Genomic DNA, 16,619 nt, shown 5'->3' with positions numbered 1-16,619 from the left:
TCAGGATTTTTGGGCCCTTATAAATAATCTTAGTGGTCCAAAAGATGCCTTGCAAGACAATATGGTACCTGAAAATACGTGGATAAATCACTTTGCACAATTGTACAGCAAGAAAACTGAAACTAATGAAGATCCATCTTATGACCTTAATCATTGGGACCTAAAATTTGAACAAACAGACATTCAGGAAATTATCGTGAAACTAAGCTCATGCAGAGCATCAGGTCCTGATGGACTGACTAACTGTATTCTAAAAAACAATCCCGAAGTATGGGCAGATTTCTGCTATCAGCTTTTCTCAACAATTGCTCTCTCTGCAAGAATCCAAGGAAAAGTGCTATTTTAGTACCCATATTCAAAAAGAGAAATAGACAAGATCCAAGTCACTGGATCCAAGTCACTATAGCCCTATTTTGGATGTTTTGGGGAAGATTTTTTCTACTCTCCTGCAACGCAAGCTCCTACTTTGGTCCACCGAATATAATCATGTTTATATTCGTCAAACAGGGTTTATAAAAGGCGTGGGCTGTAGCCTAAATCTTTTGATCGTCAATTTATTAAAGATGGAGGCACTAAGAACTGCTGGAAAGATCTATATCGACTCGATAGATCTATCTCACGCTTCTGACAGTATCAATCGCACCAAATTATGCAATAAATTGATTAAATGGAAATGTCGGTTCCATGTAATAATGTTGCCACAAAAATCTCGCCATGCAAAACAATTGCCGAAAAAATGACTGTTTTTTGTGGCGACATTATTGCATGGAACATTCGGGGGACACCCCCGCAACCCCAAACTTTTTTTTTTTTTGTTTTTGAAAAAAAAATTTTTTTGCCCCTGTCCCCATATATATGGTCACCCAAATAATATCGCCACGACATTTACCCGGCGATATTATTTACGGCGACCATATATATGGGGATATTATTACCTGATAACGAAATGTCCACCTAGCCTATTTTCACCCATCAAGGATCTACATACAAACACCAATGTAAGAATCGGGCTCGATTGTTCTGGGTGCCTCTCTGCAGCAGTACAAACTTTTTGTGGAGTTAAACAAGGCTACCCCTTAGCAGCTATAATTTTCAATCTATTCATGTCTGATATCGAACTGTGGCTTAAAGAGGCGGGCTCTTTCCCTCCAAAAATTAATATGGTGCATATTGGGCATCTCTTGTATGTAGACAACATTATTTTACTTGATACAACTCCTATACTTCAGGAGCTTAGAGGTCAGATAAAGAGAGACAGACTCAAGTTTCGGTGGTACCTGGGTGACACTATGCTCTCTACTACAACAAAAATCAAATATTTGGGAACGCTTGTAAATTCAAATATAAATGATGCCCCGTGGGTAATCTCTCTAAAAGGAAAATGTAAAAAATTGGCAATTCAAGCATGGTGGGTAAATAAAAAGTATGGTAAATCGTCCCCAGCTCTGTGGTACTACGATCGGAAGGCTGTTTCTGCACTTATATATGGTACAGAATGTGCATTAGGGTGTTCCTTCGAGTTGTGGAACTCCTTTGCAAACATGCTTTGGTCCCGGGTTTTATGTCTACCAAGAGGCACTCCTACAGTTTGTATTAAATATGAGCTTAGTTTGATCTCTTTGAATGCAAGAGTCTCTTGGCTGACGCTTAATTTGTTTCGAAAGATGACTCTAGACCCGCCATGTCTGCAATTTGAAATATTGAAACATGCAGTAAACGCAAAGAGCGCCTCAGTTTTGGCCATGGTGGCTGCTCGATTGAATGATATACTTGTGGCATTAGTTACTGACCTATCTACCTTGCAATCCAATCCAAATTATGTGTAGAAAAAGCTGTGGAGATTGGATTGGATTCAAACAGGTGAACAGTATCAAAAACTTCGAATAACAAAAAATATTCAGAGTCAAAAACGAGTAGTAAATGAAACTCAAAATTATTTGAAAATGTTTCCCTACCAAAAGCAAAGACCGCTTTATATGAAGTTTCGCATGAACTTGTTTCCAACAAGAGAACGAACAAATGGTTGGTTACAAATAGAAAATCTTTGCAATCTGTGTAGACTGTGTAAAAAAGATGAAGAAACACTTAAGCATTTAACTCTATCATGCTCTGCCCTACATGATGAACTAAGTATTAATTTTAGGAAATTTTGTGAAAGTAGAGCAAGTTTAAGTATTGATGACTGGTGGCAAGTCATTTTTGATGAAATCGATAGAAAAATTAACCTTAGCATTGACTTCCCTGTTAATGGTCATCACTGCTAGGCTTTTTTGTGATGTAAAGTGATGCACTTAATCTGAAGTGAAGATTTTTACTAATTGTTGAATTGTAATGTATGTTAAATTCGATGTGTACAGCATGTATGTGCTTTTTTTTAAAAAGTTTTCTAATAAACCAATAAAAAAGAAAAAGAAATGGTAGCCTCAAACCATCAAAATGCCAGGGTGATGCCTGCCCTCCCACCCTTATCAAAGAGGCTATAGCTGATATTGCACCCTTCATAATAACCTTTATAAACTCTTCATTTGAAACCTTCTCAGTCCCAACAAACCTTAAAGATGCATGGGTCCGCCCTCTTGGACACTGCAGCGTACCTCCAAATTCAAAAACACCTCAAAAGGAACAACCTCCTTGGCCTCCGACAATCGGGTTTACGACCAGGTCATGGCACAGAAACGGCTCTCATCGACCTCAAAACTTAAATGGATGAGATAAAGGACAAAGGGATCATAGCCCTTCTCCTCCTTTTATACCTTTCTGCGGCCTTCAATCTGGTCGACCATAAAGTTTTATGCAAGCACCTTACTTCAGCTGCACACTTTTCAGCCAAAGCCACTGCCTGGATTCAATCCTTTCTCACAAATAGGACTATGAGAGTATTCTCTACGACAGCAAAGGCAGGCCCAGCCCCAGTCCTATTTGGAGTAATGCAAGGCTCGTGTGTCACTCCCACGTTGTACAATATATTTACGAAGCCACTTTTTGATCACCTAGACACTTTGGGTATCATCTACACAAACTATGCAGATGATGCCCAAATACGCATCCCGCTCTCAGGCTGCTACACAGAGGACTCAAATCACCTTAGCAAAATCTATCTTATCATTCAGGCATGGATGGCCACTCATGGCCTCTGCCTGAATGATGACAAAACAGAACTACTAATGATTGGCTCTCAAAGCTCCTGAACAAACTGCCCAGCCAATTCCAAACATTCATCATTGACAACAATACTATTCAAGTTGCCAAAGTAGTCAAGACACTTGGAATATACCTTGACTCGAACCTTAGCCTCATGAAACAGATCAATGCCACAGCCTCATCAGTAGCCTACACAGCTAAGCTCATAACCGCCTGCAGACCTTTCCTGTCTCCTAAAAGCTGTGTTACCCTAGCCAGAGCACTTATCCCATCAAAACTTGACTATTGCAACACATTATACAACGGAACTAGTCTTCGCGATCTGATCAGACTTCAAGTACTCCACAATAATGCTCTGAGTGCGGCCCTCAACATACCACGAGCCAACCACATCACAGCCTCCAGAGAAAAAGTAAAGTGGCTACCAATCAAGAGTAGAATCATGTACAAATCGCTATCTCTTACCCATAAATGCCTAGCTAACCTAGCCCCAAAATACCTTAACTGCAAGTTCTCCAAAAAAAAATCTTTCCAACAGACCCACTGGATCTGCACAAATCAACCAACTCATTAAACCAAGGTATGAAATTGAACCGGGGGCAAGAGTTTCCCGGTCCTAGCCGCCAATCTGTGGAACGCTTTACCTTCCGACATTAGAGCAGAGACAGTATATTTGACTTTTCAAATAAACTAAAAACATGGCTGGTAGCTCAAGAATAATCTAGGACAACAAACTTCGGCCTAACCCTGGTCATACCCCGTCTGACTACCTCCCTATGACTACGCTGTTAAATCACCCAATTACTGACCATGTCTATTGCCTACCTTCACTAACCATAGGTAGATTACCACTCTGTCTGAATGCACTGTGTAATTACTACGTGAAATGATGTACCTCATTTATTTAATGTAATATACCTGTATTGTATTTGCAACCTTGCAAACTGTGTATCTGCGAGTATAATATGTAGATTTGCACCCAGATACCTTTGGGTGGGGAGCGCTATATAAATAAAACAAACAAACCAATGGAAGATGCTGATTGAATCAAAACATCACTGGGTCACTATTGTATCTCTGTGAAAAGAGGGTTTCCTAATTTTGGAAAACAAACTGACAATCATCTCCCCTTGGACTATAACGGGTTACGCCATTTTTTTTTATTGTGGCGCATTGTTTAAAAAAGAAAAACATGAATATGATGATTTAATACCCTTTTGCAGAAGGTTTGATGTGATCTTACAGGAAAGCTAGTCGATAGCTACTCCATTTTCAGATGGTTATGCTTTATCTGCAGTTAAAAATTAAAAGGGAAGACATTCACATGGTCTTAGTATAAGATTGACACTTATCAGGGATATAGGATCATGGAGATAAATGTGGAAAATGATAGTTTCCAAATGGTAAAATTGATAAGCCCTCCAAATGAGAATCTTATAAACCTCTTTAATTCCAGAGCAGAAAATGACACTTTCCTTTATCACTGCATTCAAAGAAGTTGCATTGTCATTATAATTCCCCCAGTATCAACAAGTAGTAACATAATATGGATCATTAGGGGACTTTAATCTCCGATTGAGAAATGGCCCGGCGGAGGGATTTATGATGATCATCAAGAGGTAGGCTGGTCACTCCCATATCTACATATGAAAGACGCAAGGTGTAATGAAGAGGGTTTAAAGCTACATCTTGTTTTTATTGAGTGGAACGTGCTCATAGTTGGTGGCTGTAAATAAACCACTCTCTGCTACTAGATGAAGCAGAATCCATGGAATGGGTTAGCATGAAAACAAGGACATTCTTGAATGTACCTGAACCTATGATGCCACTATTTTACCTATCACCTAAAATACCCAACAATCCAGTGAATCCTCCAGGTATACCAATAGGATAAGCCAGAAACAGCATTTTGCAATTGTTAGGCACCATATTGATTGGTTTCTTCAACCTCTAGTACAGAAGACATCCACCTAGGTTAAAGACACTTCCAATTTGTTGACGTTCTTTATTGACAATATTTACTTTGGCCTTATTTAAGAAATGAATTTCTGCTGTTTTTTCCATAATATTAGACCATGATGCCTTTTTATTTTGTATCAAGTATCTTTTCATCCAGCACCAATCTATAAATCCTCTCCTTAAAGCTCTTGGGTTCACTCAATGTTGCCCCATTTTTATATCCTTGCAATTGATCTCTAATTGTAGTGCAATACAGGCAGCTGAAGTGTTTTTGAATGGATGTTTTGAGAATTAGAAAGAGAGGAAATTAAGGCTTCAATTTCTAATTATTAATTGACTGGGTCTGTTACCTAGAATGTTAATGTGTTGGAAAGTATAATTTGAATTTGGTCTGATGTCTATGGAGGCTGCTGTTAAGTGGAAAAAGTGATCTCTCGACAGAAAACAATGGCTGATGATCACCCCTTATGGGCCAAACTAAACAGCTTAACTCAGGACCCTAATTCATGTATTTTAACCAGTGGATCTTATATTGTGACTCCATATTGTCAACGCTTGACATTTCTTTTGACTTGCTGGTAATTATTCCCCAAAAGTTGAAGATGAAATTGTGGATCTATGATTGAATTATGACCAAATCAGATTGTACAAAATATAAATTATTTGTCCAATGAACGAAGCAAGAGTAAAAATCGAATATATTACTAGACTATTTAGAAAACTTCCTGAATGAAAAATGCTGGATGCAGTTGTTCAGGCTGCGTCTGAACTTGCATCCGACCAATTAATTATTAGGGGCTTGTAAACCTATAGAAAGAAGCAAAATACTTTGCAGAGTCTATCCTGGTCTGATCAAAAACCTATATCATCTATTAGTGGAATACTCAATGTTGAAATGCCACAGAATTAACCATTTTAGCCACCTGTTTATTCACTTTATGCTATCTTTTATCTTTTGTGGTCTCCCAACCTCTTGGAAATTATTGGCAGCTATTTGATTTTAGATGGTGTTTTTATGGATTACTAGAAGTCTAATTGAACATTCATGAGGTTTTTATGTTTAAACCGATTCTATATGTAATAGGTGAATTTTGACGTGTGAGTTATATGATAATAGGTAACATATTTATGCAGGTCCTGAAGGCCTTGTTGCTAGTGTAGCAAAGATTCCTTTGTGGTGCTAGGTCAGACAAAGGAGGTGGACACAGAGGCATAGTTCAACACTATTTTATTGAACAAAATAAAGAAAAAGAAAACCTGTTCTAGTCCCTAGTTCTAAGATGAGTTCCCCATGCTATAAAATAACAAAAAGGTGCTTGTCTCCCAACTAAAGTCAGTCCTCTGTACCAAACCCAAGCTAACCTAAACTGTTCTACTCTATGGAAAAGACGATAGAAGTAAGGATCCCAAGCTACTGCTTCGTTAAGGGTTTACCTCACTCTGGAAGTAATGGTGGCTGGTTTCTGACCTTCCACCATGTAGTTGGGTCGCAAAAATCAAAGAATGTCTCAAATAAAGTCTCAAATAAAGTCTCTCAAAGTTACTGTGGTGTGCAATAATAATGTCCTCACCCAATCATTGGGTGTTATCCTTTCCCTAGGGATATGAAGAATTGCACTGGGAGTCTTTGTACCCCCTTTCACACATGATGTTCCTCGATAGATGGACTTCCTCAATCCAGTTCTCAGTTTCTTCACCTTCTCGTGCATTTATACTTCTCTTATCCCTCAGTAGGCTCTGCATGGTTCTGGCCTAATTGGCTCTTCGGTGTTGGCCACCCCTTTCTGGATTATGTTATCAGTTTGGCCTTCCTGGGTTATGGGCATCTACCGGCCCTTCTGCTGCTGCCGGTTTGTTCACCTTGTCCTCTGGTAGGTTTAGGGTTTGTCCCTTGCGGAATGAGGGCTTCTCTAGCCACTTTATTTTTGCCTTTTCGGTTGCCGGGTCTTATGTTATGCTCTCGGTAGGTCCCTTATAGGCTACAGTCTTCTTCTTCCCTTTGTTTGCTCTCGTTCACCCCAGCGTGGGGTATGTGCTAGGTTGTCCCTCTTCAGGCTATGGGCTTCCTTTGCCACTTGTCTTGTTTGGTTTCATTCACTCCTTCCTGTAGAATGTTCTCGGTTGGCCCTTCTCAGGTTTTGGGCTCCGCTGGCCTCTTGGCTTCTGTTTCGTTGGCCCTTCTCTGGTTATGGAATCTGCTGGCCCCTTGGTTTGTTCGGCTTCCTTCGTCCCTTCCTGTGATAGGCTCTCAGTGAGCTATTCTTGGGCTTTGGGCTCCGCTGTAGCCTTCCGTGTCGCTGCTCTGAGCATTCTCGTCGGTTTATAGTCATTCCATCGACAGCCAAAGCATCTAATGCCATACCATCTAAAAGAAAGCATCTAAAAAGCATCTAATGCATTTTTTTTCATTTTTTTTTTTAATGGCGGTGTTCCCCGCTTCCCCCTTCTTTTAACCTTTAAAACCCCTTTTTATTAAACTAAATCCTTTACAATCTAAAAAAAAATGCATTAGATGCTTTTTTTCGATGCTTTTTTTTTTAGATGGGATGGCTGTCGATGCAATGACCAGATACTGTCTCGTCCTATGGGAGCCCCAGAGTCATTACTCCAGGACACCGGTACCTCTTGCCTTCATTGGTGGTGGTGCTTCCTGCTTCAGTGGCCCATCTCTGGTTGGAAGTTCGCCTTTGTCAAAGCTACAGCGTTCTGCTGCGTAGAACGCGTTAACCACACCCTGGAGGCTGCTCCCCCTCTTCCTGTTTGTGCGTCAGCCATCAAGGTCCTCCCTTGAACGAAAGAAGAAACTTGATTGGTGCTGGCTTCCACAAGTAGATGACGACAAACGTAGGTTAGAATCGGAGCCTACCACAGTATAGGGGCCCTGCACATAATTACCATACTCGCATTTCATGTAACCAATAAGCATGTCAGTCCTAAGGGGAGGGGAAAGAGGGGTCATTATTCTTTTGGCATTCATTGTATTCTGGGAGGTGTGGGTCACCCCATTGGGATCTCACTTGCCCTGTCCACTAGGGAGGGGTTTGCTTAGCAGGCTCACTTCCCTAGTCCCAAAGGGGGTTGATCCCCTTTGGGGAGAAGGGGTGAATTTTTTGGATTCATCGCACCTTGTGGTCAAACAAAGCTCTCAAAACTGCCATTTGTGGAAGATGATGCACTTTATTGTGGATTCTTGTTCAGGAAACATGAGGATGGGTGGTCAATAGGTAATACAGAGTGGTTCATCCATTTGCGTGCAGCTTGGCATCCAACGAACAAATCATGAATGCTGATCACCCGCACATTCACGCACTCACTCACTCACTGTTGCGCTTATATATGACATCACTCATACACTTATACGTCCGTTAGGATCTCACAGCAAAGGTGGTTCCATAGTTCCCGAAGCATAGCAGAAGACTCATAAGTAACTTATTTGATCTCACAATTATGAATGTCTGAGTCAGTTCTGCCAGGATTGAAACCTGTGAAGAGCGGGTTATGCTTAGATGTCAGTAATGAGCTTTTAAAATGAGCAAACTGCCCAGTTCCATTTATTTTATATTTTCCTCTATGCATTCCCTGATGCCTGTTGTTCCCTACATTTTTTTGGTTGGTATTTTGACTCGTTAGCAGGCTATCCTAACCTTCTCTAGGTAGCAGGATTTACAGTACTTAATCAGAGGTGTCAGACACACGCCACTGGACTGGATCAGCTCTTGAATCCCTCCATACATATTGCATTTTGCTAAGGAATATACTCTTGCAGCAGAATTCAAAAATAAAGCTCCTCGGCTGCAAAAACCTTCAATTCAATAACACCAGAGAAAGGCACTGTCATACCTAGCGGATTCTATGCAGGTTCCAGGGTGCAAAGTACCCCTGTACTAAATGCAAAACAGTCAAGAATAATGGGACATTTGAGTAAGGCAAACAACGTAATGCCGAGCCAAAATGTAAACAACACAAAGAAATAAGCAGTCGCCTTTCATTGAACATCTGTTTCCTTTTAAGCAAAATTTGAATAGTATTTATTTCTGCAGCCACCCTAAAAGACTTTGACATCATTGTAGACAAATAATGCAATTATTCTAAGATGCACAAAAAAGCCCTACAAAACATCACTGATTCCTTGGACATATTACAGCCAGGAAGCCACCATGCCTGACAGCTGTTCTATATCTGAGACAAAGATCAATTCCTAAATATTATGAAACTACTCTCAACTTTATTAAATATAAATGTAATGCATTTCACTGAACAAGGTGTATGTGCATGGCTTCTCATCCGTATGCTGATAAATATCACTGAACAAAGCGTTTATTTCTTCTAGGCAAATGTCCGATGAAAACAGTGTTTGTTTTTGCAGCCATGTTACATAAACCATGCAAAGTGAGATAATGTGTATTTTACTATTCTGCAAGAAGATAAGTCGATGTACAGTACATATTCTGCAGATTGACGAGAATGTGTTGATCAGTCCTACATTATTAAATTATCGTTGCTAAGTGAAACTTACTCCATGTTTTCCGAATGTCACATTAAATGGTCAATGCAGCTGAAATCATGTACATTTGACGTATGCTTATCCAGAACTCATTTCCAAGAGCCAAAACGTTCTTAGGTCATCTTTTTGTAAAATATTCCCACCATTATCAATAAGTAATCCGACTGAGATAAACAGACACATCTGTGGGTATTCAGAGCATAAACTTTGCTCTTAAAGCACAGACAATAAACCTATTGTTTACCAATAAAACAAGTTTTCATGGAGTTCCACATTTGAGGGAAGCTGGGTTGGAGGTCTCTGGCCTGCTTCTTTAGTAAGACCCTGCTTCATAGGAACAGATGTGCATACCACCCTGAACCCTTTGACCCAGCAGAGCAATAAGCCATCATCCCTTATTCCCGATTCTCTTAGGGGAGTTTATATCTGGGTTTGTGACCATTATGCACAACATGGCACACAGATTTGCAGGAATTGACAAACTTCTTGAACTGTGAAAACCATACTTTACAGAAAAATAAATTCCTGATTAAAGTTGTATTCCCCTTTCTTGATCAGTCACCTTTGCACTTCCTGCGGGCCTATCACGCACTTAGGGGCTGTAACTTAACCCTACAGTCCCTTGTTCTCCTTGCACTACCCAGAGCCGTGCTGCCCTGGCTGCACTTACTCAGAGAATTGCTGCTCTGTTTTCCCCTCCCCTCTCCCTTATACATCCCCCCTCCCTTTCTCCTTACACCTCTCGTTCTCGCACTTGCACAATCTGAATGACACAAGGCCTAGTAAGATTGTTTGTCTTGTCCTCCCTCGGTCTGCCCTCCTTTGTCATGTTGCGCCTAGAAACACTTGTGTATAGGCGCGTTATAAATGACTTATCAAAATAAGGTGGAATAGAAAGGAGGCTGTTTTCTCATTTTTATTCCTAAGAAAATAATTTCAAATTGAATAACCTGTATCATTTTAGATATACATCCTAAGAATTAGTTAAACTTCAATTAGCAATTCTGTGGGGGAAATCCTTTACAAACTATGCTACAAAATGGGCTGTGGCCCTTTAAGGGAAACCTTGTGGAAATATATTTAAAATGGAATTCCCTTCAAGTTACAATTGCACAGGACTTATTATTCCCTTACAGTGGCCAAATATTAATGAATTCCTGATTCTCACAGGTGAGTTTATATCTGGGCGTGTGGCCATGATGGCTCACAGATTTGCAGGAATGGACACATTTCTTGAACTATGAAAACCATAGTTTACATAAAAATAAAATCCTGAATAAAGTTGTCTACCCCCCTCTTCCTTTGGCCTCTCTATGGAGCAGGCAGATGTTTTTGAGCCGCAATCATGGCTGCCTTAAGACCTCTTGTCAAACCGAAGATAAGAAAAGAACCAAGAAGTTCATTTGTTGCCAGTCTGATCATTATGTCAAGATTAAGTGAAATTGGCGTAAACCAAGGGGTATTGACAACAGAGTTTGCAGGAGGTTTAAGGTACAGATCATGATGCCCAACATTGGTTACGGTAGTGATAAACGGGCCAATCACATGTTACCACCTGGATTCCGGTGGTTTCTGGTACATAACGTGAAGGAACTGGAAGGGCTCATGATGAGTAACAAGTCTTCTTGTGCTGGGATTGCCCACAATGTTACATACAAAAACCACAAGACCATCGTAGAGAGGGCTGCTCAACTTGCCATCACACTCACAAATCCCAACGCCAGATTGCGCAGCGAGGAGAATGAGTAAACTCCTTTTTTCTGTGCAGCTGTTTTTGTCAAATAAAAAAACTGTAAACTCAAAAAAAAAGCAACAAATGTTGTCTACCCCTAACAGTGGAATGGAAAGGAGGCTGTTTTCTGTTCTTAATTCCGGAGAAAATAATGTCAAGTTTTCATGGAGTTCGACAGGTGAGGGAAGCGAGATTAGAGGTCTTTGACCTGCTGCTTTAGTAAGACACCTCTTAAAAGTAACTGATGCACATACCACCTTGAACACTTTGACCCAGCAGAACAATAAGCCATCATCCCTTATGCGCCTGCTTCATGACCTACGGTATCTAATAATTTGTTCGGCAAATTTGTTTGGTTCATTATAAACTCCAATAAACATGTAATGCGCAGCTTTGAAAATGAAGTATATTGGTTATTTAAAATATACCAAATAATGAAAGCACATTATTGGCTCTAACTTTTGCATCCTTTGCCCAATTTTAAAAATGAAAAATAGATTTAAATTCAGCAAAGCCGTCTACAACACATGACTATAAACAGAATATATTGATCAGTGAATTAATAATAAATCCACGTATTTCAATAACTTTTTTATGCTAGCAACCACAAAAACTGTAAGGTCTGTGAATTCAGATTTGCTATTCTGAATACAAAGCCCTCAGTAATGGTGCAGGTCCATACATGGAATTATAAGAGAGACTCATATTTTAGTCCAATTATATTATAAATCCAGAGGCAAGGATATATATATATATATATCCCCTGGTCACACGGAACAAACATTGGGAGAGTTTTGTTGTGAATGTCCGTATCTGAAGACAACCTGTTATAGCCCTGTTCAATGTGGAATTGTGGCATCAAATGATGCCGTATGGATGGAATTAGTCTTGTATTTAAGGCCAAAAACACAAAGTTGAGAGATTTCTTGGGAAAATTACGGAGGAAAGGATCTTGCCTAACTGGCGAAGTGAAGATTATGTCCCATGTGGATGTACCGGATAGAAATCCTCCTTAACAAGGGCTTTTCCGGAGGGAACCCAGATGCAGAAGCCTTTCCTAAAACAGAACTAGATTGTTTAAGAGGGATTCTGTGCCTTTAAAAAGATGAACCAAAAGTCAGTACAACCACCCCGGTGCATTTAGATATATGTTAGAGGAATTAGTTAAACCCCAATTAGCATTTATTTTGTGGGCAATACTTTACAAGCTATGCCACAAAATGGGGACTGCTTTAAGGAAAACTTTGGAAATATATTTAAAATTGAATGCCCTAGAGTTTACAATTTTGCAGGGCATATTATTCCCTAACAGTAGCCAAATTTTATTGAAATCCCGTTGATTCTCACAGGGGAGATTATATCTGGATGTGAGACCGTGATGTACAACATTTTTGCAGGAACTGACAAACATCTTGAACTGTGAAAAACATAGTTTACATAAAAATAATATCCTGAATAAAGTTGTATTCCACTTAAGGTGTAATAGAAAGGAGGATGTTTTCTCATTCATTCCTATGAAAATGTTGTCAAATTGATGAACTAATGTCATTTTTCCCAAAAACATTGCACAGGAAAGAAAGGACTCTGCCTTAAGTGGACGCTTAATGCCAAATAAAATTAAATAGTGATTCATTTTCTATCTCATATGTATACCCTCATGCTTGCAAGACCTTTTAAAATCAATCTTGATATTGTGCTCTCCAAAATAAAAGGGTCTATCCTAAACCCAAGCCTGTAACCACATTTACCCAAACCAGTATTCAAGTATCTGTGTTCAAGCTAGAAACCAACAGTGTCTAAAGTTTAATCTGAAACAATTAAATGTGAACCCAATATTTTCTCTGATGCCACACTTGTCGATCAGGGATGTCATTTCACCAAAAAGCCAGGGGTAGTGGAAATGACATCACATGACCTCTGATGACATCACAGGAAGTGATGTCATTTGACACCACCCCAGAGTGACATCACAGGAAGTGATGGAACATGACGTGTACCCGTTGACAAAACAGGGAGTGGCATCACATAGCATTGTTTCAAAGTACACTATGAAAAATATGGTTACAATATTACTGTAACGTGATCTACATTTCATACAAGAATGGATCACCATATGAATCGGCAGAGAAAAAACATGCTATACTGGAACTAGTGAAAAGCAAAATACATAGTCCGAAATGGATGCTTACTGTACTCTAAAGGTTTTTGGGAGGATTTTGTCTGCATTGTGAATTGGAGGTGTTTAAGGACAGACTAAATCATTGACTCATCCCCTTAAGTGTGCCTGAAATAAACCCTTAATGAGTCTAACAATTATTGTATGGAATTCCAGAAAGACAAATAGCTCAAATAGCCACATGGCATTGGCCACAGCCCAGGAGCTTCAATCTGTTAAAATTAAAAAAAATATATATATGACTGTGATGAAGCCCCAAGTCTGTGGTGAAACGCGTCAGGCTGCCTGCTGGCACACATACCCCTGTGCAACTTGGATTTTCTTATTTTCAAACGTGCCATGACGAAATAAAGGCTGTTTGCGAATCCAACATTGACACGTTTTTGGCTGCTTTTTCCATGGATCTTCTTTGAAAAGTCCATGAATTGGGAGTGCTGCCCGCCAAAACAGCATGGAGCTTGCTGTTTGCATTCTAAATATGTATATATGTATATATATATATATATATATATATATATATATATATATATATATTTAGGAGTAGCAAGGGAGACCGCAGGGGTCGCAAGTGTGACCCCTGGAGACCCCTAAATAACGTCCCTGTTGTTGTTGATGATGTGAAATAATATTAAGTGAATTATATATTGTGAATGGTTTCGTATTGTGAATGGTTTCGTGCTTTCTTTGAAGCTGACAAGTGGTGATAACTTTAATGTTCATATTGTAGAAGATTGCATATGTTCATCTATAATCGTTTTTTGGATTTGCTTTTATACTAATGGATGTTAGTATGCATTGTGAATCCAAACATTAGTGATTTAATATCAGGCAGGCTACGTTCCTTTTCTGTAGGCAACCTTTCTGTATTCATGTGGACTATTGTTGTTGACTTCCCCAGCATTCAAAGTATTACCACCTTAGGTTTTGATTTATTAGTTTCAAGAAAACAGAATATCCAAATTAATGTTTCTTGTTGCAATATTTTGTGCCAGGATTTTCATGGTTTTGGGTAGGATATGGGGTTTCTTCTCTATAAATGGAATCTAAGAAGTGCTTAGCTCTTCCAAAGCCTTTGACATTTTAAAGTGCTGTCCTTTCTACTGGCATGTAATCCGCATATCTACGTTTTCCCCCAGTGATGTAGTGCAACTATCAGTTGCTGCTTCATTGATTGGGTTGCAGAAACATGTGCATGTGTACTGGCATCCATTGTGTCTATTGGTCACAACATTTTCTGATGAGCACATCAATGATTTGCTGCAGTGACATTTGTTTGTCCTGTTTATCTGGCTTCTGAGGAGTTTGAATATTTCATGCAATCCCCTACAGAACTGTTTATAAATCCTTATTTTTCTTATTCCTGCTGTAAAATGCACCATATTTACCTGTTATTAAAGGCCATCTCATGGGAACCCTGTCAACCCTCCTGATTGTTTTAGGCTTGCTGAAGCCACTTGCCTGCAGTCTTTACGCTCAATACCTCTGCTCTTGGGGCACTAATCTTCTCCTTTGGGTTCTCATATCAACCCTTTTCAGACGACACCCAAATCCTCTTCTCTTTTCCTGAACTATCCTCTGATCTCTCTATCAAAATGTCCAACTGTCTCTCTGCCATTAAGTATTGGATGTCTCTGCACTCTCTGATGTTAAACTCTACCAAAACAGAGGTGCTCTTCTTCCCGCCCAAAACCTCTCTCTCATCTCTTCCTCTGCCTGTCTATTTCCCACCTGAAACTCTCCCTTTCTCTTATTCAGCTACAAATCTTGGTGTTATCTATGACCCTTCTCACACCCTCTCTACTTTCATCTCCAAAACTGGAACAGCAGCTCGCCTTAACCTCCTAAATATTAGGTAAACTCCGGCACCTCCTTCTTTTCTTCAGCACCAAGCATCTCTTAACCACTGTTGTCTTCTCTAAACTGGACTACAGTGCCAGCATCCTCTTTGGTCTCCAACTATTCTTTCTGTCCTCTCGACAAGATCATTAACTTCGCTGACAGGACACTCTTTGAATTCCCTTATTTCAAACCTACTTCCTCATCCCGTCATGAGGCTGGATGGCTGATGATGCAAAACTGAGCCAGATTTAAATTTCTTCTCCTACTTCACAAACCTATGCATGGTAAGCCACCACTGTATTTATCCTCTATCTAATTTCACAAACCTTCTCTTAATCTCTGCTCTGTCTCCTCGACTACCCATGTTGCTCCTTGCCATACCTGTCCTCTTGCTTCCTGCTCACTTGCATGGAATTCTCTTCTGCCGGACATCTGAGAAACAGTCCACCGGATTTGTTCAAACCATACTTCCTCACCTCCGAGTTACCCTCTTAACCTACATCTCATCTGCCTGCTATCTAAAAATGTTCCCTCGCTTTAACCTGCCTCTGTCCCTGGCGTGTTCTGCCTCCGTCCGTCACTTCCTCTGCCTCCATTCTTGCACTTCACCCATCATGGCCACATCCCGAGCACAGCTGGCCGTACTGCCTACCTGCATTTAAAAATACCCAATGCTGGTTGTCCTTAATCTATCTATGACCTCTTATATATTGTCCCCAGTGACTGTTCTATTAACTCCCCTCCATAACCTGGTTATAATGTCCCTCAAACTCACCCCATTGTAAGAAGCTCACTGCTTCCCGTCAAATCTGATTTCTTATCTATTGATGCTCTTTTTTGATCTAAGAACATTGTTCCTCCTTTATATAAATAACTACTGATAAACAAAAAGAATAATGTGGCTGATAAATTATTATTTTGTAAAATATGTTGAGGATTTTAAGATGTTAACCTTAGATGAGTTATGGGGGGAAGAATGAAATGGGCAATATGTGTCGTTAAACTTAACAGTGATTAATTTTTTGATGTTTTAAAGATCTTACCGAATGCCTCTTTTTTAAATGAAATAGAACTATTCGTTTTTTATTGAACGCATTTGTCCTCAGAAGAAATTAGCTTTCTGTGTTTGATTCCCCTGGAAATAAGTAGACTTGGGTAGATGGTTCATGAATATGTTAGAAATCTGTAATACTATGACATCATTTATAAGAACTTTTAAATATCAAATTTAATGAGGTGTTAAAATAGTTTGTTCTTATGTAAAAAAA

General features: G+C 39.6%; 1 protein-coding gene and 1 pseudogene across 3 annotated transcripts in view; both read left to right on the top strand.

Annotated features, from left to right (window-relative positions):
• Positions 1 to 16,619, top strand: part of ARB2A (ARB2 cotranscriptional regulator A) — a 2,893,216-nt gene that overhangs the window by 2,695,986 nt on the left and 180,611 nt on the right. The window lies entirely within an intron of this gene.
• LOC138510972 (large ribosomal subunit protein eL32 pseudogene) lies at positions 10,950 to 11,353 on the top strand (annotated as a pseudogene).

Source organism: Ambystoma mexicanum, chromosome 6p (genome assembly GCF_040938575.1).
Source record: "Ambystoma mexicanum isolate Mex_15411 chromosome 6p, UKY_AmexF1_1, whole genome shotgun sequence".
NCBI classification, from domain to species: Eukaryota; Metazoa; Chordata; class Amphibia; order Caudata; family Ambystomatidae; genus Ambystoma; species Ambystoma mexicanum.
The sequence above is the reverse complement of the archived record's forward strand: the minus strand, read 5'-3'. Positions and strand labels throughout refer to the sequence as shown.